The sequence below is a fragment of the Phacochoerus africanus genome, chromosome 3, assembly GCF_016906955.1.
Source record: "Phacochoerus africanus isolate WHEZ1 chromosome 3, ROS_Pafr_v1, whole genome shotgun sequence".
Taxonomy (NCBI): Eukaryota; Metazoa; Chordata; class Mammalia; order Artiodactyla; family Suidae; genus Phacochoerus; species Phacochoerus africanus.
The window spans coordinates 204,049,090-204,073,185 of NC_062546.1; the positions used below are offsets into that span (position 1 = coordinate 204,049,090).

General features: G+C 57.4%; 1 protein-coding gene across 3 annotated transcripts in view; it reads right to left on the reverse strand.

Moving 5' to 3' along the window:
- HDAC4 (histone deacetylase 4) overlaps positions 1-24,096 on the reverse strand; it is a 240,276-nt gene that overhangs the window by 145,605 nt on the left and 70,575 nt on the right. The gene's annotated exons all lie outside the window — the stretch shown is intronic.

Here is a 24,096-nt window from a genome sequence, read left to right on the forward strand (position 1 = left end):
TTTTCGATGGTGTTCTGACCCCCCAAAGGCGGCGTCCCCGCGACCTGGGGCGGCCTGCCTTTGACCTCGTTCTCAGACAGAGGGGCAAGAGGCGCTGACGCTTCCAGGAATCACACGTTCGGTGCAAAATTAGCTTCTGACAACGGGTGTGAACGCCCGCGGGAACACGCGTGTCCCTGCAGACGCGGGCGTGCGGTCCCTCCCGCTGCCGATTCTGGGGAGAAAGCCCTGGGCTCCCACAGCAGCCGTCAGCGCCTGCAGGCGGGTCTGCCCATTGCCAACGAAACCAGGAAGAGCAGGGCTGCTGCCTCTGAACCAAAACTGCGCCTTCTACCCCCAAAGGATACCCCCCACGCGGCCCTGGAATGCAGAGTCCACGGCCCCCGGGTATCTTGGGAGACGGTCAAAATCCAAGGACAAAAACAGTGACCCCCCCAAAGATCCAGAAGTCTCTCCTGGACCTGCAGACCCTGCAAGGAAGGAGGGGTTCGTGGCCTGTGTGAGCCACGCTGGCCACACCCTCGGGGAAGGACAGGACGGGCTGGTCCCCCAGTGAGGGCCCCTCCACCGCCACTGGGGACGCAAACGCTGGGCTCTGCGCTCTCCTCTGATGCAGCCACCCCTCCCCGAGTCTGGCAACTCAAAGGTATAAAAATGGCTGTAAAAGACCCTGGACCCACCCGTGGGTCAGGCCAGGCTCCCCCGGTCAGGACAAGGCCTGGGGGCCACTGTCACCCCCGAAGGCAGCCAGGACCAAACAGTCAGTGGATGGCCTGCACTGAGGTGTCTCTCTGGGCGCCCGACCGGCCCCGCGATGGCACAGACACAACCACACAGGACCAAATTAGCCATGGGGCCGGAGGCGACGCAGCAGTGTCACCCTCCATCATGGGGACCAGAGCCGGCAGCAAATACAACCCAGGGCCTTACAGACCCAACTGCGTGTCACGGCACTCAGGAACTGGCTCAAGGGTGCACAGCTGGACAGACGCGGGCAGGGCAGGGTACAGAGGCTGCAGGGCAAGGCGCAGGGGCCACGGGGGCCGGAAAGGCAGCTGCAGAGCCAGACGTCATCACCCCGCCAGCAGGTGACCACACAGCCACGAGGCAAAGAGCGCCCAAGAAGAAGAACCACGGAGAAGGGAGTCGGCGCCGTGTCCTCTCGGCCGGGGACACCCCCGCCAGCAGGTTCCCTCCAGTTTCCCTCCGCTTGGGAACCTAATTTTGGAAACCCCGCAGGATGAGGCTGAGCTATTTGGTGTCCTCAGATGGCATCTTAGCCCAGGAGCCGGAAGAGGGGCGGGCACGCAGTGGAGAAGGCGGGAGCCCCTCACTGCGGGGTTCACCGCGAGGGAGTGCCAAGCCCAGGGTCGCCCAGGTGACAGCAGCTGACCGACTCCCCTCGCAAAGAAATAGTGTGGTCCTCGTAGATTCTGGGATCAAGCTTAAACACATCGGCCTTGAAGTTCCCGTTGTGGCGCAGTGCTTAACAAATCCGACTAGGAACCATGAGGTTGCGGGTTCGATCCCTGCCCTTGCTCAGTGGGTTAAGGATCCAGTGTGGCCGTGAGCTGTGGTGTAGGTCACAGACGCGGCTTGGATCCCGAGTTGCTGTGGCTCTGCTGTAGGCCGGCAGCCACAGCTCCGATTAGACCCCCAGCCTGGGAACCTCCATATGCCGCGGGAGCGGCTCTAGAAAAGGCAAAAAAAGGCAAAAAAACCCCACATCAGCCTGCTGTAAACCAGTGTCCTCCCCGAGGACAGCCCACCTGGCCTGCAGGGGTCCCACTGGGTGAGATGGGGTTGAGGGGGTGGGGTAGTTCCCCAACCAGAATCACAGGCTTGGGAGCCAAAGGAACCTAAGTCCCAACTCCTCTGGCCTTGCGCCCCCCCCACCCCCGTCTCACATGCGGGAACCAGCCCCGCAGGCGGAGCAACAGCCTCAAGGCCATGCACTGACCACCCCCGAACCTGGATCTGTCTCGTCCAGACCGGACCCAAGCCGGAACTGAGCCCAGGCCAGTGCCACTCAACCAGGGCTTCGGGTCACCCCGACCGAATCCCCCAACCTCCAGGAACCTGCCCTGGTCTGGGTGGAAGAAGAGAGGGAAGAACAGGAGAAGGTAACGCCAGAGACAGAGGCAAGAAAAGGAGAGAAAAAAGAAACGAAAGCTGATCACAGCTGCAACTCCTGCTCTTCCCTTTGCAGGTCCAAGTTTCTAACTTTTCTAGAAAACAAAAAAAGAGCTGACAGAACTTTTTCTGGAGCCACTGGAAAAGTCAGAGGTCCCAGGGGACGGAGGAGGTCACAGGAGACACAGGCCCAGGGAGGCCCCAGGCCCCAGCTGCACGGAGAGGCTGTGAGCCAGGCGGGGACAGCAGAGCACGTGGGTCAGACCAGGCAGGGCCACCGGCCGGTCCATGCTTGACGCAGATACTGAAACCCTTTCCACGACAACCCCCCACAACCTGCAGGACAAAAAACTAACACCAAAACTTCAGACCCTGAACAGCAGGGCTCACCCTCCCTGATACGTGTCCTCAGAGCGGACCTGCGTCTTAAGGGGGAGAAGCGATTACATTTCTTGGGCCAATAAAAATGGTGTACGAAGTACACCGAGCCGGTTACCTGGTGAGAGACGGGTGTGTTGAGGGGGAGAAAAGCGCCTCCTGCCCTCCCCAGGGCACCCATCCCACCCTGGGAGCAGGGTGGCTGTTTCACTAAGTCTGCCCTTCCCTGAGAACCTGGGACAGGGCAGTTTTCTCGTATTCACTGGCTGGTCTGAATTCAAGTCTTCTGCCCTTTCGAAAAACTGGGCTGCCTTTTTTTTTTTTTTTCTTTTTTTTAAGGGCCGCACCCACAACCTCTGGAGGTTCCCAGACCAGGGGCCGAATCCAGAGCTACAGCTACCGGCCTGCACCACAGCCACAGCAACGCAGGATCTGAGCCACATCTGTGACCTACACCATAGCTCACAGCAACGTCGGATCCTTAACCCGCTGAGCAGGGCCAGGGCTCAAACCTGTATCCTCACAGAGACAACATCACGCCCTTAACCCGCTGAGCCACAATGGGAACTCCAGGCTGTCTTTTTTTGCCTTTTGTACCCGTCACATATGGTGGTTCCCAGGATAGGGGTTGAATCGGAGCTGCAGCCGCCGGCCTACACCACAGCCATAGCCACCTCAGATCTGAGCCGCGTCTGCGACCTACACCACAGCTCATGGCAACACCAGATCCCTAACCCACCGAGAGAAGCCAGGGATCGAACATGCAACCTCATGGTTCCTAGTCAGATTCGTTAACCACTGCGCCACGACGGGAACTCCTTCTTTTCCTTCCTGATTCAGAAGAATTCTTTGAGAACTGCGACCATGAATCCTGTGAATCACATGTTGCAGAAGCTCTTCCAGAAACTACAGTCGCCTTCTTTGAGGTGACATTTATAAATCCTTCTTTTAAAGCTTTTGCTTTTCGTGTCAGGTTTAAGAAATCCTTCCCAACCTGGGGGGATGCGAAGATATTTTAGCATATATTTTTTTGGCCACACCTGCAGCCAAAAACGGTGTAAGTTCCAGGATCAGGGATCAAACCTGAGCCACAGCCATGACAACGCCAGATCCTTAGCCCACGAAGCCATCAGGAACTCCCATTTTACGGTACGGTCATCTCGAAGTTTCGCGGTTTCCCCTTTTGTGCGTAAGTCGCTCACCTGTCTGATATTGATCTTTGGATAAGGCATCACATAGGGTCCTGATTTTCTGGGTTTTTTCCCATGAGGACAGCCAGGTGTCCCACCGCCGTGATTTAAGAAGTCCTGCTTTCACCTCTCGGCACCCTTCCTTCCGTTACAGCAAACCTCTGTCCTTTGACAGTTCATTCATTCCTGTGCCAACACTCACACGGACTGTCGTAACGCCACCACAACTCTTGATGCCCACCAAGGCAAGAGCCATCCTGGGCAACGTCGGTCCTTTACTATACAACTTGAAGAATCTGCTTGAGTTACATACGGGAGGGAGGGAGAGAGGGGGAAGGAAAGGAAAGAGAGCGAGCCGGGAAGGAAGGAAGGAAGGAAGGAAGGAGGGAAGGGGGAAAAAAGAAACTCTGAGACTGCACAGTATCCACAGTTTGGAAAGAACAGAATTTAACAGTCAAATGTCTCCCAATCCCTGAACACGTGGTATCACTTCATTTCATTTCTCTCAAAAATGGTTTAGAATTGAGTATAGAGACCTTGAACCTTCTCATATTTATTATCCGATATTTGCTATTTTAAGGAAAATACTATATACGGTATTTTAAATCGCAACATCTACTTGCTGGTACGTAGAGATTCAACGAACCCTTATAGACTGGCTTAGTGCTACGGGACCTCGCTAAACTCATGTACCTGAAGTTCTTGTGACCTTTCCACACGAAGAATCGTGTCGCCTAGCATGAGGACAGTTTGCTCTTCCTTTCCAGACTTGATGCTTTTTTTTTGGGGGGGGGGTCTTTTTAGGGCCGCACTCTGCAGATGGAGGTTCCCAGGCTAGGGGTCAAACTGGAGCTGTAGCCGCCAGTCTACACCACAGCCACAGGCACAGCCACGCCAGATCCGAGCCACGTGTGTGACCTACGCCACAGCTCACGGCCACGCCAGATCCCCGACCCACAGGGCAAGGCCGGGGATCGAACCCGCAACCTCACGGATGCTAGTCGGGTTCGTTCCCGCTGCGCCACGGCGGCCACTGCAAGACCTGATGCTTTTTCTTTCTTTTCCTCCGCTGTCGCGGACTCAGCCCTATAGCACACTATTCAGTGGACAGAGTGAAAGGGGACACGCTGGCCCTGTTTCTGATCTCGCTGCAAAGGCTTAGGTACTTCGCCAGCAAGTACGACACCCGCTGCGTGGGTCTGACAGGCACCTTCATCGGGTTAAGGAAGTTTCCTCCTCTTTCCACTTTGCCAAGGCGACTTTAACATCGCATGTGGGAGCTTGCTATGCTCAAGTTTTCCTTTATCGACTCCTATTGTTCAATAGAGCCCCCTTCCGTCTGGTAGTGCCCCTTTCTGGTCACACCGACTTGCATCCCTGGGATAAAGGGACTTGGTCGGGTCCAGCGGGTCTTGAGGCAAAGGAAGAGAACAAAAGCCTACAGATCTCAAGGGTGTGCACGCGGCCGAGCACCCGTTCTGGTTTCGACGCCCAAGGGCTGCAGACCCACCCGCACCTGACAGCCTCTGGTCCACACGTGCTCTTTGCCGTGAACGAAGGAGACCCGGGAAGTCGACGACTCTCAACTGCGCTCAGCGGGGCTTGTTCAGTAGGTCACGGCCACGGGGGGCCGCGGCGCCCGACCCTTCACGTGCCAGCAGGGCCCGCCCCCGCTGGCTTCCGGCCACTCAGCCCCGCAATCCTTGATGTTCGGCGGCAGGCACACGCCTCATAGGCGGCGCCCCAGCCCCTCCCACCCACGGATACGGTGCGGGCACGCTTTCTATTTCTGAGCAATTGCGGAGCTGCAGGAAAATTAAAAATAGCACCAGGGGCTCCCCCCGCCGCACCCCCGCACCCTGCTGCCCTCAGTCTCGGGCTCAGCCGATGGCGCGGAATCACCAGCTCGCCCAGCAGATCCCGGGCGTCAGGCGCTGAGGTCCGCGCCCTGCTCGGGGTCCCCGGGGTCTGCCCCGGTGCCCCCTCCCCCCGGACCCACACGACGTGCACGCGTCCTGTCTCCCTGGGCCCCTCTGGGCCGTGAGAGATCCTCGGACGTCCCCTGGGTCTGAGGACCTGGCAGCTTTGAGGAGCACGGGTCCGGTCAGGGAGTCTGTCCAACGTCCCGCCCTTGGGACTTGGCTGAGGTCCTCCTGGTGGGCGGGGCCTGGGCTCTGCAGGGAGACGGCAGAGGCCACGTGCCACATCCGTCACGTGCCACCACATGCCACGAACTCGGCACCCCCTGGGTGCCGGCCCTGATCTCCTGGCGGGGTGTGCCTGTGGGTCTCTCCACCACAAAGGTGCCTTCTCATTCCCTTCCCGTGTGCCATCCTTTGGCAGAAAACCACTGTGCAGCCACACTTGTGCAAAGGCCCCGAGCTCTCCCCTACTTCTCACGAGTCCTAAGAGACCTGCTCCCAAAGGTGGCAGCAGGAACAGGGGGACAGAGAGCAGCGGGCTCTGGGTCGCACGGGAGAAGGCAGAAGCCGGGATGCGGAGGGGCAGGCCTCGGCCGGAAACAAGTGCCCCAGAACCGCGGCTGCACACGGGGTGCGGGGGGAGGCCCGGCCCACCGGCTGTGCGTCTCAGGCTCCGGGCGTCGTTGGAGATGTGTATGCAAATTACTTCGGTACCTTGTGGGCTCCCCGGAGCCTGGGGAGAAGCTGGCGCGTCTGCCTGACCGCGCTCGTCCTCTCTCTGTCTCCCGCGATCTACTGTGAACGCAAACCCAACGGGGAACCTGCTCGAAGGTCTGCCCGGGAAACGTGGAGGGCGTCTGAGTCTGGGTTTCCCTCCGCCACTCGGAGCCTTAAGGGGCGTCCCTGGTGAGCCGGAGGGTCTGGAGGGGAGGGGGCCCGTTTCCTGGACGTGGGGCCTCAGCCGAGAAGCGGGAGGCTTTCAAATCTGAGCTGCACGAGGGCCGGGCCGGGGGGACCCTCCAGGATGGAAGCCCCGGGTCCTTACAAGCTCGAGGAGGAAAGACAGAATTCCTGAGGCGGGGATGTCTGCCTTGCTGAGTGCGTGGCTATTAAACTCGATGGAAATAAGTTTGAAAAACTCGCTTAACCTTTATAACAACAGAGATGTAGGCAGTTCTCGTGTCTGGTGAGAGGCGAGGGGTCTTTGCCTGGGTCCGGCGGAAGGGATGCGCTGCCTGCTGGGGGGCCCGGCTGTGAGGAAGGCTGCTCTCAGGAGCACAGGGCAGGGTCTGCGGCCAGGCTGCCCAAGAACGCCCAGCCGAGGGGGGGTGCCGGGCCCCCTTGCACGTCACTGAGTCTCTGTGGAGCTTGAGGGGCTCCCGGGATGCCCACGTGAGGCCAGCACTCCTGCACCTGACCGCGGAGTCCTGCCCTTGAAGTGTCACCCCTTCCTTTCATTTAAATCCTACAAGGGGAGTTCCCGTCGCGGCTCAGTGGTTAACGAATCCGACTAGGAACCATGAGGTTGCAGGTTCGATCCCTGGCCTTGCTCAGTGGGTCGGGGATCTGGCGTTGCCGTGAGCTGTGGTGTAGGTTGCAGACACGGCTCAGATCCTGCGTTGCTGTGGCTCTGGCGTAGGCGGGCGGCTACAGCTCCGATTAGACCCCTAGCCTGGGAACCTCCATATGCTGTGGAAAGTGGCCCTAGAAAAGGCAACAGGACTAAAATAAAATAAAATAAAATAAAAATAAATCCTAAAAGGGGACTCAGCTCACTGAAATGTCACAGCTCAGAGACAGAAATGATTGGTCAGGTGACCCAAATACTCATTCTTCCCCAGGGCCCTGAACACCCCCACCCCAAGGCGTCTCAGGCGTCTCACACTCCCGCCCCAGCACAACGCAGCCCCCTGCTCCTTTGCTGAAAAGCCTGCCCACCGTTCCTCTGGCATCACCCCCTGCACCCCCGCTCCAGTCCATATCCGGCGGCCCAGCTGATACCAGCGCACGGCTCCATAAACTCCAGCCGCCCGGACGGGCACCACCCCGTGAGTTCCGCTAAGAGCCTCGAGCATCCCAAGCCGTTGCCTGCTTCGCTTCCTCATCATGCGAGTTACGGAGAAAATAGCAAAGCTGCAGAGGAAAACGTGTGCGTGCCCACTATCACCAACTGAACTGTCACGAGGCAAGTGTTCTGATTGCCGAGGCAGGTCTGCCGTCGTTTACGCGTGTGTGTCAGAGAAAAGGACAATGCAAGCTGCACCATCTTCCTCTGACCACTCTTTTTCCTTCAGGAAAATCAGGCAGACTTTGCAAAGGTCAAGGCTGACCTATGAGGCCTTCTCGTGCTTCCCCTGAAAACCAAAATCGGCTCCAGCCACCCATTCATCAGAAATGTGCATTTAAAGGAACGCGTTCGAAGGACGCTGGGAGGCTGCGATCAGTCAGGTGTGGAAGGAGAAGCTCCCAGGACAGACAGCCGGCTCCTCGGGGCGGGGGCAGTGGGGGGGGGGGGTAAGGGCTACCGGATGCACTGCAGGCAGCGGTCAGTCCCAATGCCTGCACCTGATTTGAACAGACAACCGTACAAAGACTGTTTAAAGACAGTCAGCAAAAATGGAACACAGCTCGGGCATAAGATGGCACCTGTGAATTATTCATGGTGTTGGGTGTGATACTGGCCTCTGTTAGAAACAGAATTTGGGGAAAATGCCGTGGCTCCTGGATGTATTCTATATTCTCCAGGGTCGGGGAGGGCTGAAGCAGTCAGTCAGGGTCAGAGAGCTCAGGGCTGGATGGGCACAGGGGACCTCGGCAGAAGAACTATGGCTGAACCCTTTGCGTGCGGGTTTGAACTTTTCACAGGACGCGTTTTCCAGAGACATCAAGACAAGCCTCGCTTTCTATTCTGCAGCCTCCGTCCTGGCTTCACAGCGGCTGGGTTATCCGTCTCACCGCTTGTCTCACCCGCGCCCCTAACCAGCTCCCGTGTGGGACTAGCCCCCAGCACTGAGAGCAGCCAGGCCCTCTGAACTCACACTCAGCTCAGCGAGTGGGTCCTGGCGTCTGAGACGTGACAACGAGCAGGACGCTGGGTCCAGTCCCCGCCAGGCAATGTGCCCGCCAACGCTCACACACCAGCAGGGCCACTTTCCAACCCCCGAGGATTGGATCTGGCCAGCGGGACCAAAGGCCCCAGACCCTCGGCACGGAGCAGGAAGGCTGCAGCTCGGGAGGAGGGAGGGCCGCAGCCTGTGCTCCAAGAGTGCCCTCGGGGAAACGTCAAAAGCAGGAAAGTGCCCCCACGCTGCAGCTCTCTGAGGCTGACCTGCAGACCAGAGGTCTCTGGTGAGGACAGGGCACACAGCGCGACCGGGAGCCACCCGGGGAGGCCGGAGCCAGGCTGCGCAGGCACAGTGGGCTCTGTCCTGTCCCCGGGGCCTGGTCCAGCGCGGGAGGGAGGGAGTGCGGAGGGGAAGCAGCTTCACGGGTGGGCAGCAGGGGAGCCCAGGCCGCCGAGCCCCGGGGATCAGACAAAGGCCAGCCTGTTCTCCCTGGTCTGGGGCCGCATTTCCTGGAGGGAGTTTCACAGACGCCTCTCGGACAGTGCTCCAGGGCCGCTCCGGCCCTCTCCTCCTTCGCTGGGCCTGACGAAAGCTCTCAGCTGTCCCCACCGCGCAGCACGGCCCAGCTCGACCGCTAATAAGTGACTTAGAGCAAAGGAGAAAATGTCCTATCGCTGCCTTTGGAAACAGCTCTGTCTCTGCTCCCAAAGGGTGTCCATCTGCCCACGGGGAGGACAGAGTGGGCGAGTCTCTCCCGAGCTGTTTGGCGAGGAGCTGGAGGCGTAGGGGGAGGGAGCCTTGGAGCCACAAGGCGCAGATCTCGCCGAGGCTGATGGAGAAAGAACAGACACACGAGTCCCCCGGGAGCCCGAGGGAGGCACCCACTGAAGCCACATGTCCATGACGAACACAGAACGGTTTTCTGGGCTGATACCCTGGGAGCGCATCAGTAGTGACAAGAACAGAGTGACTGGCCAAGACCAAAAACCAGAGCTGACGCGGCTTATCAATAACCACACCTGGAGTTCCCGTCGTGGCGCAGCGGTAAAGAACCCGACTAGCATCCATGAGGATGCAGGTTCGATCCCTGGCCTCGCTCAGTGGGTTAAGGATCTGGCGTTGCCATGAGCTGTGGTGTAGGTCGCAGATGCAGCTCGGATCCTGCGTTGCTGTGGCCGTGGTGTAGGCCGGCAGCTGCAGTTCGGATTAAACCCCTAGCCTGGGAACCTCCAGGTGCTGCAGGTGCGGCCTTAAAAGACAAAAATAATAATAATATTAATAACCACACCTTCTCTGGCTGTTTGGGCAAACCCTCGGGCCTGTGACAATCCAAAGGCTACCCCGGCACTGCTGTTCTGCAGGCGTCCTGGCTTCTGAACTAACACCTCTTAACCGTCGGATGCACGAAACTGCCACCTGAAGCACGCCGCACCTGGACAGACCTCTGGCGGGAGGAGGCCGGACCTGGAGGCCGTGTGGCACGGCGCTTCAGCTCAGACTGTTTCCTGAGTGTCACATGCAGATGCGCGACAAACGGACACAGTAAATAAAATACCAGAAATAAACAACAGGGTCCGGCTCGCCTGCACCCGGGGGGCCCGCGGGCCGTCCACCTGCACGGAACACAGGGCCCATCCTCCCGAGGCCCGATTGCCGCCCAGGCACCTCCTCAAACTGAGCCAGCAACGAAAACCACTCGATGGATGAAGCAGCTCCCAGAACTCTTTCCGCCCGGCTGAGCGTTAAAGATTAGCCGAAAGGTGTCTGCGGCTAAGGGACAGGAAGCCGGGGAATAGGGACATTAATAAGCAGCTCACGAGAAATGAGTCACTCACTCAAAACAATAAACCCCAAATGGCCATTTGGAGAAAGCCGCGCAGGCACGTTGACTGTGCTGCTGATGGGGATGCGCCTGAGGCCCGGGCGACAGAAACCTGCCCCGCGCCCTGCGCGCCCGGCCCTGGCCACCGCGGCCGCCGAAGCCCTTCTTGTCCTTGTATAGAACAAGGATCCCTTGCCCTTTTGCCTTTAACGCAGGGGTCCGGACGTGGCCGAGACGCAGAGCCCGCGGGGCCGGAGGGCCCGAGAGCAGCCAGGTGGGCGGAGCAGCAGCGCCCACGTGGCCCTGGTCCCTTGCGGCAGACGGCTGCTGCCCCGGGCGGGGGCCGCGGCATCTCGGGTGGAAAGACGTCCCCACCGCCGTCTCAGGACCGCGTGGGCTTCCGTTCGCTCGAAGTGCCCGTCACGGTTTCTGAACCATTGCTCGGCAGGTCCTAACAGCAGTGACAACGTTTACATCCGGACTAGACCCCAGAGCTCTCCGGCACCAGGCACAGACGATGGGCCAGGTGCTCCACCAAGCCTGTCGCACGCACCAGCTCGGTCCGTCCACACCAGGGACACAAACGGCATCAATGCCACTGTCATCCTGTCACCCGTTACAGGTGCAGCCGGCAAGAGAGACGCCAAGACCACCGTCCTGACCGCGGTCCGGGCCTGGCGGTCCGGCCTCCCCACGCCGACCCGTTCAGGCCGCCAGGTCCACCTCACATCTTTCATTCGTTGGGCAAATTCCATTGAAGTAGTTACTAGCGACTGTCAGGATTCTGGGGGTACAGCCTCGAGCCACACCAAGTCCCGGCACCCCAAACTCCCACTCGTGAGAAACAAGTGACACGTGTTAGCAGATCGTGTGCTGTCACGTGTGTCAGCTGGGAGTCAATCACGTGGGTAGGAGGTGACCAGGGTCACCCCTTTAAACAGGCCCCCTGAGGCAGCGGAGCAGACACCTCCGTGACACCTGGTAAACCATGGCAAGGAAGAGCATCCTAGGGGAGGGAACAGCATGTGCAAAGGCCCTGTGGTGGAACAAGCATGTGGGTTCCAGGCAGCAGGAGCCGAATAACCAGGTCTGAATGTGAGAGGTGGTCAGGAGGCACCGGGGCTGAAGGTCATGGTGAGGCTCACTGCCCAGAGTATTAACCAGGGCCGGGGGGTGGGGGGACTGAGGAGGGAGAAGGGAGCCAGGAGGTAGCTTCTGAGGCTGGAGGAGGAGGGGTGCCACAAGGCTGGGATCAGCGGCTGGATTTGGGGTCTCTTTTGAAGCTGTGGTTAGGACTTCCCCTGGAGGAGATGCAGGGCAGCCGTGGGTCAAGGCCACGCCCTGAGCGTGAAACACAAGGGCAGACTGCAGGCTGCTAGTCCTGCTGGGGGGGAGGCTGGACTCCAAAACACAGATCATCGCCAACCTGGTTAATTCTGACAGCAACTTGTTACTTTTTTGTCTTTTTAGGGCCACACCCACGGCATATCAGGGGTCGAATCAGAGCTGCAGCTGCCGGCCTACACCACAGCCACAGCAACACAGGATCGAGCCAAGCCAAGTCTGCAAACTACACTACAGCTCACAGCAACACAGGATCCAAGCCGAGTCTGTGAGCTACACCACAGCTCACAGCAACGCCCGATCCTTAACCCACTGAGCAAGGCCAGGGATCGAACCCGCAACCTCATGGTCACTAGTCGGATGATCTCTGCTGAGCCACAATGGGAACTCTGCCAGCAGTCACTTTGAAGAGTAAACAGAACTTCTAAACCTCTGCTGATCCTTTATGACTTTCTCAAAAAAACAAAAAAAAAAAAACAGGATTTGTCACTGAACCAAAATTCAAGCTAAGAAACATTCTCATTTGGTTTATTACTTTGCCAGTTTGTAGGTCTGAATGCCTCGCTCCCCCCGCCCCCTCCCCATCCTAACAGCCTCTTTACTGCTGCCCCAACTCCCGCCACACGGACGCCCGGCATCTCGGGTGGGGCCACAGTCTCTGAAATGTTAGGTTCTTTAGCGAAGCTGCTGCAGGATAAAGAAGGGGCTTAGTCGCGTGTCAGGAAACAATACACACCAGCGGTGAAAGCGTGTTTCACGGCTCTCACTGGTTTTACTCTCTCATCCTGTCTGAACCGAGGAAGCTCTCTGCTGAAGACCCAACTTAACCCTTGTCTGCAGGACGGACCTCGGCCGTGCTCCACGGCGGCGCGGGTCCCTGTCACCCTGAGAACACGGCACGCGTGTCCTCCAGTTAAATGAAACGCCTGCTTGGTTCCACGTCTCTGCCAAGTGCCCTGTCAGGCGCTCAGGTGCCGCAGGCCGGGCATCAGCGACCAGCAGCCCCGCCTGATGGGGGCAGAGAGCCTGCCTCCAGGTCCACGGGCCGCGGAAGAGACGTGCAAGTCTTGGCCCCATTTCATCCCGGACACGGGGTCTCCAGAGACCCCAGACCCCTCCCCAGAACCAGCGAAGACCGAGCCGATGGGACCAGAAACTCGTGTCCTGTGACCCAACAACGCCTGTCCTCCTGGGGGCTGTCAGGGCAGCTCCACATGGTGGTGACTCGTCCCCGAGGCCGCTTGGGGACCGTCATGGGCACAAGCCCTCAGGACTTCCGCTGGGGCAGCTGCAGGCACAGAGTCAATGGTGCCCGGACGGCAAGCTCGATGTGGCAACGCCAGATGCCCCGGTGGTTCCAGGGTTCATCTCAGCAGCGACACGGGACACCTCTCCAGGAGATGCAGACAGCAAGGGCTCCAGCCAGGAGGGCCGGGAAAGGAGCCCCCCGCACCCCACTCTGCAGCCTGGACGGGAAGGAGCCCGAAACCCCGCTGCCTTTTTCCCGCAGGGCCCAGCTGCCGAGGACGCCGGAGAGGGGCTGCCCCCGCCACGTGCTCCCCACACTTCATCTCAAGTCCACGTGCACACGTGGCCAAGTCCGGAAAGGGCGCCTCACAGGCACGGGGTCCTTCCGGAGCTGGATCCCCCGACACCAGCGCCAAGCCAGCCGCTTGCCCACCGGGAGGCCGCCGCGGAGAGCGAGAGGGAGAGGGCCTTGCGGCGCTGGGTCCGGAACCGTCTCAGCAAGTGGGACCCTAACAACACACGGCGTGTTGTTTTAAAAATGATAGCTATTTTCTTGGTTTTTTAAAACCTAACTTTAGAAAAACAAGAGGCAGCACACGAATCACACCCAGCAGGTGCCGGGCTGTCAGCCCCGCAGCCGGTGGTCTGAGCCGGCGAGGTCCCCGGGCTGGTCCCCGCAGCCCCGGCTGCACCACCACCGGCTCCAGGCTGCTCTGCGCCCCGTCACCCAGCGGGCACTCTCAGCAGACGAGGCCACCGGTTATCCACAGGGGCCCACGCGGGCAGGAGGCCCTCGTCCTTATTATTTAATGCGAAAAGAGTACAGCCCCATCTCCAACAACGCTAGCTTTTCCGGGTCCTCTGCAGGGCGGCAACGCAGGAGGCAGAGGTCACGACTAAGATTCTGGCACAGACGACAGGAGACGCCCTCGGGATCCCCGCCCCCCACATCAGGAGGAACCAGACCTTAGCGCGACTCCTTTCACGACCATTTCTACACAACGCAAACTTCGGTTTCTAAAAATACAGCGCGCGCACTCACAACAGAACCCCCACCGCGCTTTATTTTCATTGTCTAAAAATAGAGGCCCTGCCAGGAGCGGCCCAGTGCTCTTAGAGGGAAGGACGCTGATTCAGTGACCGGATGCAGATTTCTGTCCTTCGCCTGCTTTGCAGCCTGTGGCTTCCGCGCGACTGCTGGGGAGGCCTGGCACCCTGGGCGGGTGGCACCGAGGTTCTGGCTGTGAGCGCAGAGGCTGGGTGCCGGGCACCGAAGCCCAGATGTGCTCCTGGGTGCCCTGGACCTCACGACCTCACACACGTGACCTGAGCTCCTTCTCCCTGTCTGTGAAGTGGGTGAAAGGCCAGGCTTCCCCTCGCAGGTGCACAGAGGAGCCCCCGCCAGGAATCCCCCCGCCGACAGACACCTGGTTCTGGGGTCTTTGTACCTCAGGGACCACCGCAACGGGAGCCCCCCCACCAACGCATGGAAGCAGGCTGGTTATCTCCAGACTTTGCAGGCATCAGGAGGTAAGCCAAAAGGCACAAGGGACCAACATCCTGAGGAGTCCTAGGGTCGGCCAAGAAGCCTGCGCGGGTCCCTCCCCTCCCCTCCCCTCCCCTCCCCGTGCCTCCTGCAAAGCGCAGACGTGGCCCCGGGGCCACACAGGAAAGCAGCAGACTCCTTCCCAATTGCCAGTACATTGAAATTAACTCTATCGGGAGTTTCTGGGTGGCCCAGTGGGTTAAAGACCTGGCATTGTTGTGGCTGTGGCTCTGGTCGCTGCTGTGGCTCTGGTCGCTGCTGTGGTATGGGTTCCATCCCTGGCCCAGGGACTTCTGCGTGCCTCGGGCATGGCCAAGAAAATAAACAAATAACCTGGGTTTTTTTTTTAACTTTTTTTTTTAATTTTAAAAATGACTGTTTTAAACAACCTTTCCAAATTTTGAAAGCTTCACCGTCCTAAGAACAGATATATATGCAAATTTTTAGACTATAATCCCTGATCTTCTATGTTCCGTAATGGAATAATTTTTGAATGAAGAAAAAAGAGAAACAAAGCATTTCTCCCCCCCGCCCCCGCCATATATGCACACACCGACCATCCAGACTGTTCTCCACGAGCTGAGCACCAGCTAATGCTTCGTTTGCCCCTGGCTTCATGAGGAACATCCCCTGGTCTAGGCGGGGAGGCTCCACTTGGCGAAGCCACCTGCACCCACCCTGCCCAGCTAGCACCCTGTGTGCCCACAGCGGGTCCAGCAAAGTAGGGGCCAGAGGTACATTTTTTTCATCCCCAAAGTTTACCTCCTTCACGGCTACACTGAATGGATGACATATTTTCATCTTCTTAGAAGGTACTATAATTCTTGGAATGGATTCACTTCATATCATTCAAAATTCAGCTCAGATGAAAAACCACTTAAGCCTCACAGGATTAGTCTGCTGATAACAAGTAGAATCATGGCACAAAGGAAATCTGTAGAAATTATACCAAAAAAAGCCAAAAAAAAAAGAGCAGCTTCTCTTAATCTATCAACAACTTCTTTGGTTTTTATTGCCACATAGATACATTATGTCCAGCGTCCAAGGCATGAAGGCGGTCTGTAACCAGAATGAGTGCCAGGAGGCAGGTCCTCAGGTACGACCAAGCCAGCATTAAAGAACACAGGCAACTAGAAAGGAGGGCAGACCTTGCAACGCAGCTACAGGAAAGAGGAGCTGGAAAACAATAGTGGTCAGATCTGGGCTGCGTGGCTGATGTTCTGAATGAACAGGGGCACCTGTGGCAAAAACCAGCTTCACACTTTGTGAAACAGAGACACCACTCGTGTTCGAAACACAGGGTTGAACAACATGCACAGAGTCAGTCCCAGCCTCAGGTTCCCGAGCCTTTGCCAGATGTGAAGCCACCCGGGGATATATACCCTAGGCCACCTAGAAAGAAACAATGCTGGACGGAGCGCCAACTCTTCAACGGCAACCCAAAAGCCAGAAGACGATCAAACACCTTAAAACTGCTGAGTGAGAAAAAAGAATGTATACATGTATGTGTAACTGGGTCACCCTGCTGTACAGTAGAAAATGGACAGAACACTGTAAACCAGCTATAGTGGAAAAAATTAAAATTATTAAAAAAAACCCCTGCTGAGTGAAATAGAAGTCACCTACAATTCTATACCCAGCTAAACTATCATTCCAGAAAAGGTGCTGAGACATTTTCCTGACAAGCAAAAATGGAGAAAGTTTGCCACTCAGAAGCCAGTGCTGAAACAACGACAGATTATTTCAGAAAGCAGGTCATTTCCAAACTGAAAGAGTGCGATGCTAGAAACAAGGTAAAGCAACTCACTAAACATGGACATCGGCACGGGTGAGTTTCATAGAGTTACTGAGACTGCTTTCATTCTGTGTAATACTATTTCCTCAGACTCTTGCTTCAGTGCCTCCATGTCTGTGTATTTCAAAGTCACTGTGTCAAAGTCCCAGTTGGTTCCCTCTTAAGAATAACGTAAATCCTAAAAATAAACAAGGTTCCCTCTTCACGGACGGGTAGGAAACTCATGGTGAAATTTTAGTTCACTTCTGAATAATTATGCAAGTCTTACAACACGCCTCTCTGGGCTCTCCTTCTCTTTGGTAGCCCGCCCTGCTTCCTTTGCTCTCAGCTCTTTAGCTTTATGCATGTGGCCCTCAGTAAGGCAAGAAGAATTAACTAGAGCTATCCCCGAAATTGCACTGAGGAGGTGCTGGAGCACTCTGTGCACAGACTGTCTGCTTCTCATGACAAAGAGGAGGCAGCCACTGAAACAAGGTCCACTGTGAGTAACCTTCACAGAACTCTCTGCAGAGGCAGGGTTTCTCAGCGGCACTGAGAACAGGCTAACAATAGCGGATCAATCCCACTTTTTAACACAGAAAGCTACCAAGGATGTGACTGACAGCAATCAGTGTGCTCTTCCCCTTGACCCCACATTTGCATGTTGGAGAGCCCTTCTCTGAAATCAGCTACCCTTGTGCAAAAGCAACTATTTGTGAGACGTAATCAGCAAAAGATTGCTCATCCTTTGCTACACTCAGAGATTAGGAAAAAGTAACCAGCTCGTGGAAAAGGATAAACCACTTTATGCAAATACTTTTGCAAAGGCTCTCTATTAATGCAAATATTGTGTTTGTCTTTTATTTGAATGCAAACAGCATCTGGTTTGCACAGTCAATGCCATCACTTTGAAGTTTGTGCTGGGCGACTCAAGTGTGTTCCAGCTGCTTCTCAGAGTTTGAAACAGATTTCCAGAGCGCCAGCATCACCAGAGGAAGTTCAGCAAAGACAGCAGAAAGCAAGCACGTGTGGTGGGGCGCCTTCTTCTCTTTCAAGGCAAGAGGGAAACAAATCCAAGAATGAATTCCAGAATTTACTTCTGGAGAGCTTTGGCTTTGTGTGTGGGATTTTCTTTTTTAATAGTTTTGACGAGGGGAAAAATTATGATTGCTTTTTATAAATTCCTTTGTTGGGAAAATACACTCATAAGAACAACACATGTTGGAAAGGAAAAACTGGGAGGCATCAGGCCGCCATCCGAACGCCCAACCCAGATACACGGCCGCTCGTCCTCTGTTGTTTACCCGCTCCTCCACTCACACAGAAAGAGATGCATTCTCGACAAAATACACCCCGAGCATCAATATTTGACAGATAAGCATGACTTCTCCAAGAAGCACACGTTGCAAGATCAGGTGAAACAGGTCATTCGACAGAGTCTCAACACAGGCGACAATCAGAAAACGGAGGCCGTGCAAAGAGGAAACATGTTAGGGTCCATCCAAGGGCTTATGGAAGAACAACAAACCGACCTTGAGGAAAGGAAATAATAAAGAGCAAAAGTTAATGGGGCTGAAAAGAGATACAAATACTTAGGGGGAACAAAACAAAACAAAACGATCCCGTAAAACTAATAAAATAGATCTCTGGTGAAGATGGTAAGGAAAAAAGATTCAGGAGTTCCTGCTGTGGCTCAGAGAGATAAGAATCTGACTAGTACCCACGAGGACGTGGGTTCAAATCTCACTCAGAGGATCAGGGGTCTGGCGTTGCCGTGCGCTATGGTATAGGTCGCAGATGTGGCTGTGGTGCAGGCTGGCAGCTGCAGCTCCAATTCCACACCTAGCCTGGGAACCCTCACAGGAAACGAGGAACAGAAGACACAACAGTGCATTGATAGTAGCTTCTTAGGAAAGAAACAACACAAACAGAAGACTGACAGCAATGACACGTCAAGCGGGACGCAGCAAAAGCTTTCCTTTGGGGTCCAGAGCCAGAGAATGACCATTATCCAAGCAGTGCCTGTGCTCCCGGCCAACGCACTAAGGCAGGAAAAAGAAAGAAAGACCTAAGCAATGGCAAGAAAAAATAAAACTGTCACTGCTTGCCATCAGCACATAGAAAATTCCAAAGAATTTACAAATAGTACTCGAATTTAGCAAGGTCAATCAAAGGTCAGTATACAAAAATCTTTTATTTCCATGTACTTGCAACAAACAGCAAGTAAATATCATCCATAGACGCCAATTATAATAGCATCATCCAGCTGGGAATAAATCTAACAAGAGGTGAAAGACCTTTTTGCACAAAACAAGGAAGCAAGGCCGAAGGACACAGGAGGGAGGCCTAGAGCCCTGGTGACGCTCTTGGTTCTGGGCCTTCTTGCTCAGGCCTTTACCAAGATCCCCCAGCCCAGCCTGGCCTGCCCCAGATCCTTCCCTTTTCCTAATCCGTTTAAAAGGCTCCAGCCAGTGTAATCTTTCCACAACAGTGGCTTGAGCAAGGAGCTTTTGACCATGACCTACTGTATGTTCATTTCTAGGTGGAGGCAGTGCATGTCTACACAGACGCCACTGAACCAAAAGGTTTGCAAAACGGTAACTTCCTCCTGCATGCAACTGGTATTTTCTATTCTATTTAGATTTAAGGCTGACTCTGCTCGCTGAGCCCAGAAGCCGGCCTGAGCTCTGAAAAGCACGTGCTCCCCAGTCTGTGGGCACAGCCCTCCCAGCCCTCCCAGCGCTCCTGTGCCCCACTCCTGCCCTCTGCACTTTCCAGAGCGCCATGCCCTGCACCTGGACCCCTGGGCTGCCCTTCCCTCACCTCTGAAGAGCTTATTTTCTCTCCGTTAGGGAACCAACGCTTTGAACCTTCGGCTGTGGTGGTCTGCACTGTGACATATCCCGCTCCGCATCCTGCCTGCCCTGTGGGCAAAGCCCATCACCAGTGCTGCCTGACACTCAGCTGGTACCCGTGATGGCCAGAAGGAGCTCCAGCGAGGTCATGGGTCTGACCCCCTGGACCATTTGCACAGACGGGCAGCTGCCTGGAGAGTCAATAGAGCAAAGCACAAGCCAGAAGCAGGTGGCTAGGAGGGTGCACCTGCACCCCCAGTGGCCCAGGGCCCAGGCTTCACTCCACCCACGCCAGTCTGAGTCCATGAGTAGCAGAGGGCACCCCAGCCCACAGCAGAGGGTCTGGGGAGCACCCGGCACTGTCTCTCCATACAGAGCGTGCAACTAAACCTGGGAGGCTGGGAGGGGTCAGAGATTTCAAAGCACAGGGGGCACAGGGTCGGAGTTTGATAAACACCTGCTCCAGGCAAGGCCCCCCCACCAGGGCCCTCAGTACTTCCTGCTCCGCCCAGGGTCTGTGGGGCGCCCAATCCCAGCGGCAGGGGCAAAGCACGGCCTTGGGCGGGGGGTGGGCGCAGGGCAGGGAGAAGAGCGTGGGACCTTCGTGCTCCCAGGGCAAAGGATGACGACGACGAAAGAGAACCAGCTGCCAGTGGAAAGCCCGGGCCCCCCAGAGAGGCTGCGGGCTCGGGGCCAAGGGCCAGCACCCCACTCCTGCCTGCTGCCCCCAGCACCCCAACAACCCTCACTCCAACCCAGGGCCTGACCGTGGATGCTGAGAAAATGCCTGTCAGGGAGGTTCTGCTTAAAGACAGAGGTCAGGGTGTCTGGGGTCCCGCTGGCCACTGTGTGTCCGGGCCTGTCTGGGCACACGCACACACGCGCGCTCACGCTCGTCCTGGTGTCACACCTGGCAAAGGTGTGGGAGACCCCCACGTGAGCCACACGTGGACAGCCGACCAGGCTCCCCCACTTGTCAGCTGTGGGATCCCAGCCACGTTCCCCAAGCTTCACGTGTCCCAATTTCTTCACTGAAACGGGGACGACCTTGGCTCCTGAGGCCTGGCGAGGACTGAGCAAATAGAGCATCCAGAACGGGGTCTGGCTAGTGCCTCGCAAATGGACCAGGGCTCTTCCCCTTTCAACACAGCACAGAGCGGCCCAAAGTGGCCTATCTCTCCTCCCACCCACACCCCAACACTCAGGCCAGAACCGAAACGCAGAGCCACTCTGGGCAGGTGGCTCTTGGCACTGATGCCCACCAGGTGGGACACGGCCCGCCGGGGGTGCCTCTCCAGGTCGGTCTGCTGGCCGGACCGGGTCGGGCTGCACTCTTCCGAAGGCCGCTCGGCTGCCGTGATGGCTGAGCCGGAAGGAGGGGGGCGGCGTCCGTGGGGCAGGGGCCAAGCTGGGGCTCAAGGAGAGGGCGTCCCGCGCGGGGACGGCCAGCCAAGGACGGGACCCGCAAGGTCCCCTCCCCGGCCCCTCCTGCAGAGGAGGAGCAGAGGGGCTGGTGCCGCGGCCGTGGGAACGCACCAGCATTTCGCAGTGGTCCCCTGGGCCCCCCTGTAAGCGCCCTGTCCCCGCGGACCCCCCAGAAAGGAAGGGTGCAGTTCCCGGGCCTGGCAGGGTCGCTAACGTGAGCGGACTGTGCTGCATCTCAGGTGTCCAGGCCTACGTGGGGCCGGGGGACTGGCCGTCACCCCTGCGGGGGGCCTGTGGTCATACCTCCACCCACCGTCTCCACCCAACCCACCGTCTCCTAACTTCCCACAGACCCGACGCCGACCGGCACAGGCCGCCCCCACGCTGCTGGCAGAAGGCACTTTGGTTTTCTTTTGTCCACAAAGCGGGAAACTGCGAGCTTTCCAGGTTCAGAGGACGCCTCTGCCACCACATGGCAGGCCACGGGAGCACCTCTGCTGAGTGGGGCAGGGGCCCAGAGCCTGGCAGCCGAGGCCTCCCTGAAGTCTGGGGCTGGAAATGGGTCCCAGGCCCGGGGCTGGCCCCGTCCCCACGGGGTGTCACCGGAGGGCAAGGCGCCACTGTCCCAGGTCCACCAGCCACCTGACCCCAGGGGACAAGCGGCCCTCCGCACACCTACGGTCAGGCACACCTCTCAGGAAAGAAAAAAATCACAGCTCCCAACCAGGCTCCAGAGGCTCCATAAAAGGAACCTGCAAAGCTTCCTTTTCAAACTTGTGATTTCTTAGCAAATACAACAGACTTTCTTATCAGGAAATCATCAGAAACCAACCGTGGGTGTGGCTTGCAAAACAGTCGGCCCGCCAGGCGGGGCTCACACTCAGAAACACGCCCAGCCACAAGCACCTCCGGGGCGCACCAAGGGCGGCCCCCCACAGACGAGCGGGCGCGGACCCGCAGCCCCCTGCTTCTGGGTCTTTGTCCCTGTTTGGTCAAGTCGTTCCACGCTCCCCGGCTTCAGTGGGGGCACCCAGACCCTCTCAGTCGGAGCCGAACCCTCCCAGGGAAGCTGACCAAGAGGGAGGGGCACCAGGACCTGACAGCTCCTGCCAGGGGCGCCAGGCCATGTCCCAGCCCAGGGCTGCCCACCGCAGTCAGCAGGTTGTCACCGAGGCAGCAACAATCTACGGCTGTTCCCAGCAGAGCTGTGCACATGATGGCACCTGGAGAACGTATATTCTCCCAAACTAGCCGCCAGCCGGAAACACCAAACCACGGCTGCCTTCCTCGGGAGGGGGAAGGGTTCGAGTGGCCCGAGGTCACCATGAGGGCTCTCGCATGAAAGGGCCTGCGCACCAGCAGCCTCTGTGTGTTCGATGCAGGGCGGAGATGAGGTCCTGGGGACGAAGGGGAGGGCAGCCCCTCCCCAGAGCCTCTGGACACAGGCCTCCTGCCCTGTCCCCGCCAAGGGCCAGGGACCACTCTAGGTCAGCTGGTCACTTTCCAACATAAAGTCTACTGCTACTCATTGTTTTGGGATTTGGGGATGTTTTGGGATTTGGGATGGCAGCTTTGGGATTTTCAGACAGTATCTCCTCCTCGGATTCCTAACGCGTCGTCTTTCAAATGCCGTCTCACCTGAGAATAAAGCGGTTCCCGAAAAAGACAAAGATCATCAAACATGTTTTAAAACTGTAGCCCAAACTACAAGCTATCCTGGAATTCCATGCATAAATCAGCATTTTCTCTGACTCCTGTCTCAATTAAATCCAAGGTTTATCAAAGTAGTCAGGAAACAGCTATTCGATTATCATTTTAAAATGTCCCTAATGCTTCACTCGTTCCCTCTCCTTTCAAGGCACGAACGGGCACTGGGCAGAGGTGGCCAGGTGAGGCCGCTGACCCACTGCAGGCTGAGCGTCTCAGGGACGGGCCAGGGGCCTGCAGACCAGCCAGGAGATGACAGAGATTGGGAGAGGTTCAGAAATTCTCGGGGTAGGGAGTTCCCGTCGTGGCTCAGTGGTTAACGAACCCGACTAGGAACCATGAGGTTGTGGGTTCGGTCCCTGCCCTTGCTCAGTGGGTTAACGATCCAGCGTTGCCGTGAGCTGTGGTGTAGGTTGCAGACGCGGCTCGGATCCCGAGTTGCTGTGGCTCTGGCGTAGGCCGGCGGCTACAGCTCCGATTCGAGCCCTAGCCCGGGAACCTCCATATGCCGCGGGAGTGGCCCAAAGAAATAGCAAAAAGACAAAAAAAAAGGAATTCTCGGGGTAAGTCTGACAACCTGCCACGTGGCAATTACGAAGAGAGCATCGAGAGCGGGAACCATCCTCTCCTGGAGGCCGACTCATCACCACGAGGACTCCAAGTACTTCCTGGGCACCTGCCTCCGCCAAGCCTTCCGCACCCGCCCAGGCTTGACCTCAGAGCCAACTGGAGGCACCCGGAGGTCTCGGGAAGGCTGGGGTCCCACGTGGTGACCTGCCGGCTGCTCTCAAAGGTGACAAGGCCCCTCGGGAGGCTTAGAGCAGCGACCAAAAAGGGAACAAGGTTCCCCAGGAAGTGTGTCAACCGGAGCAGGAGAGCAGGACTTCTCTGTGGCTTTTCATCACCGTCACCCGAGAGCAGAGCAGACAAAGAGTGGGGGACACGGAGGGAGGCAGCCTCTGGCTTTGTGCAGAGAAGCCACCGGGGAGCAGAGGGGGCGAGCCCCGGAGAGCCAGCGGCCCCAAGACAGGGCAGGCGGACGTGAACTCAGCCTCGGCGAAGCAAGGAAGTTGCTGGCAGGAGGCCCGGGCGCTACCTCCCCGGCCGAGCTTAGGGCAACTCTGCTGCCCACGGAAAACACCCATCAGGAAACATCCTGGTGTTCCCGTCGTGGCTCAGCGGTTAACCAATCCAACGAGCATCCATGAGGATGCAGGTTTGATCCCTGGCCTCACTCAGTGGGTTAAGGATCCGGCGTGGCCGTGAGCTGTGGTGTAGGTCGCAGACATGGCTCCGATCCGATGTTGCTGCGGCTGTGGTGTGAGGCCGGCAGCTGCAGCTCCGATTCATCCTCTAGCCTGGGAACCTCCATGTGCTGCAGGTGTGGCACTAAAAAGACACATACACACACACAAAAACGAAGCCACGCCAGTGCACACTCAACACTTAACTCGCCAGCGGACGAAAGGCACCCGCACCCTCTCACCGTCCACGCAGGACGCCGACTCAAAGCTGCCACACTCACGGACACTTTGGGTCTCACGAGCACGTGGTCATGGACAGCAGGCTGTCCACACGCAGGCACGAGCCAGCAGCCACGGGCTGGGCTCTGCCCTGTCACTTCATTCATCACCCAGAGGACATGCCAGGGCCTCCTAAGCACCTGCACGCCCCTTCAGTGCTGTCC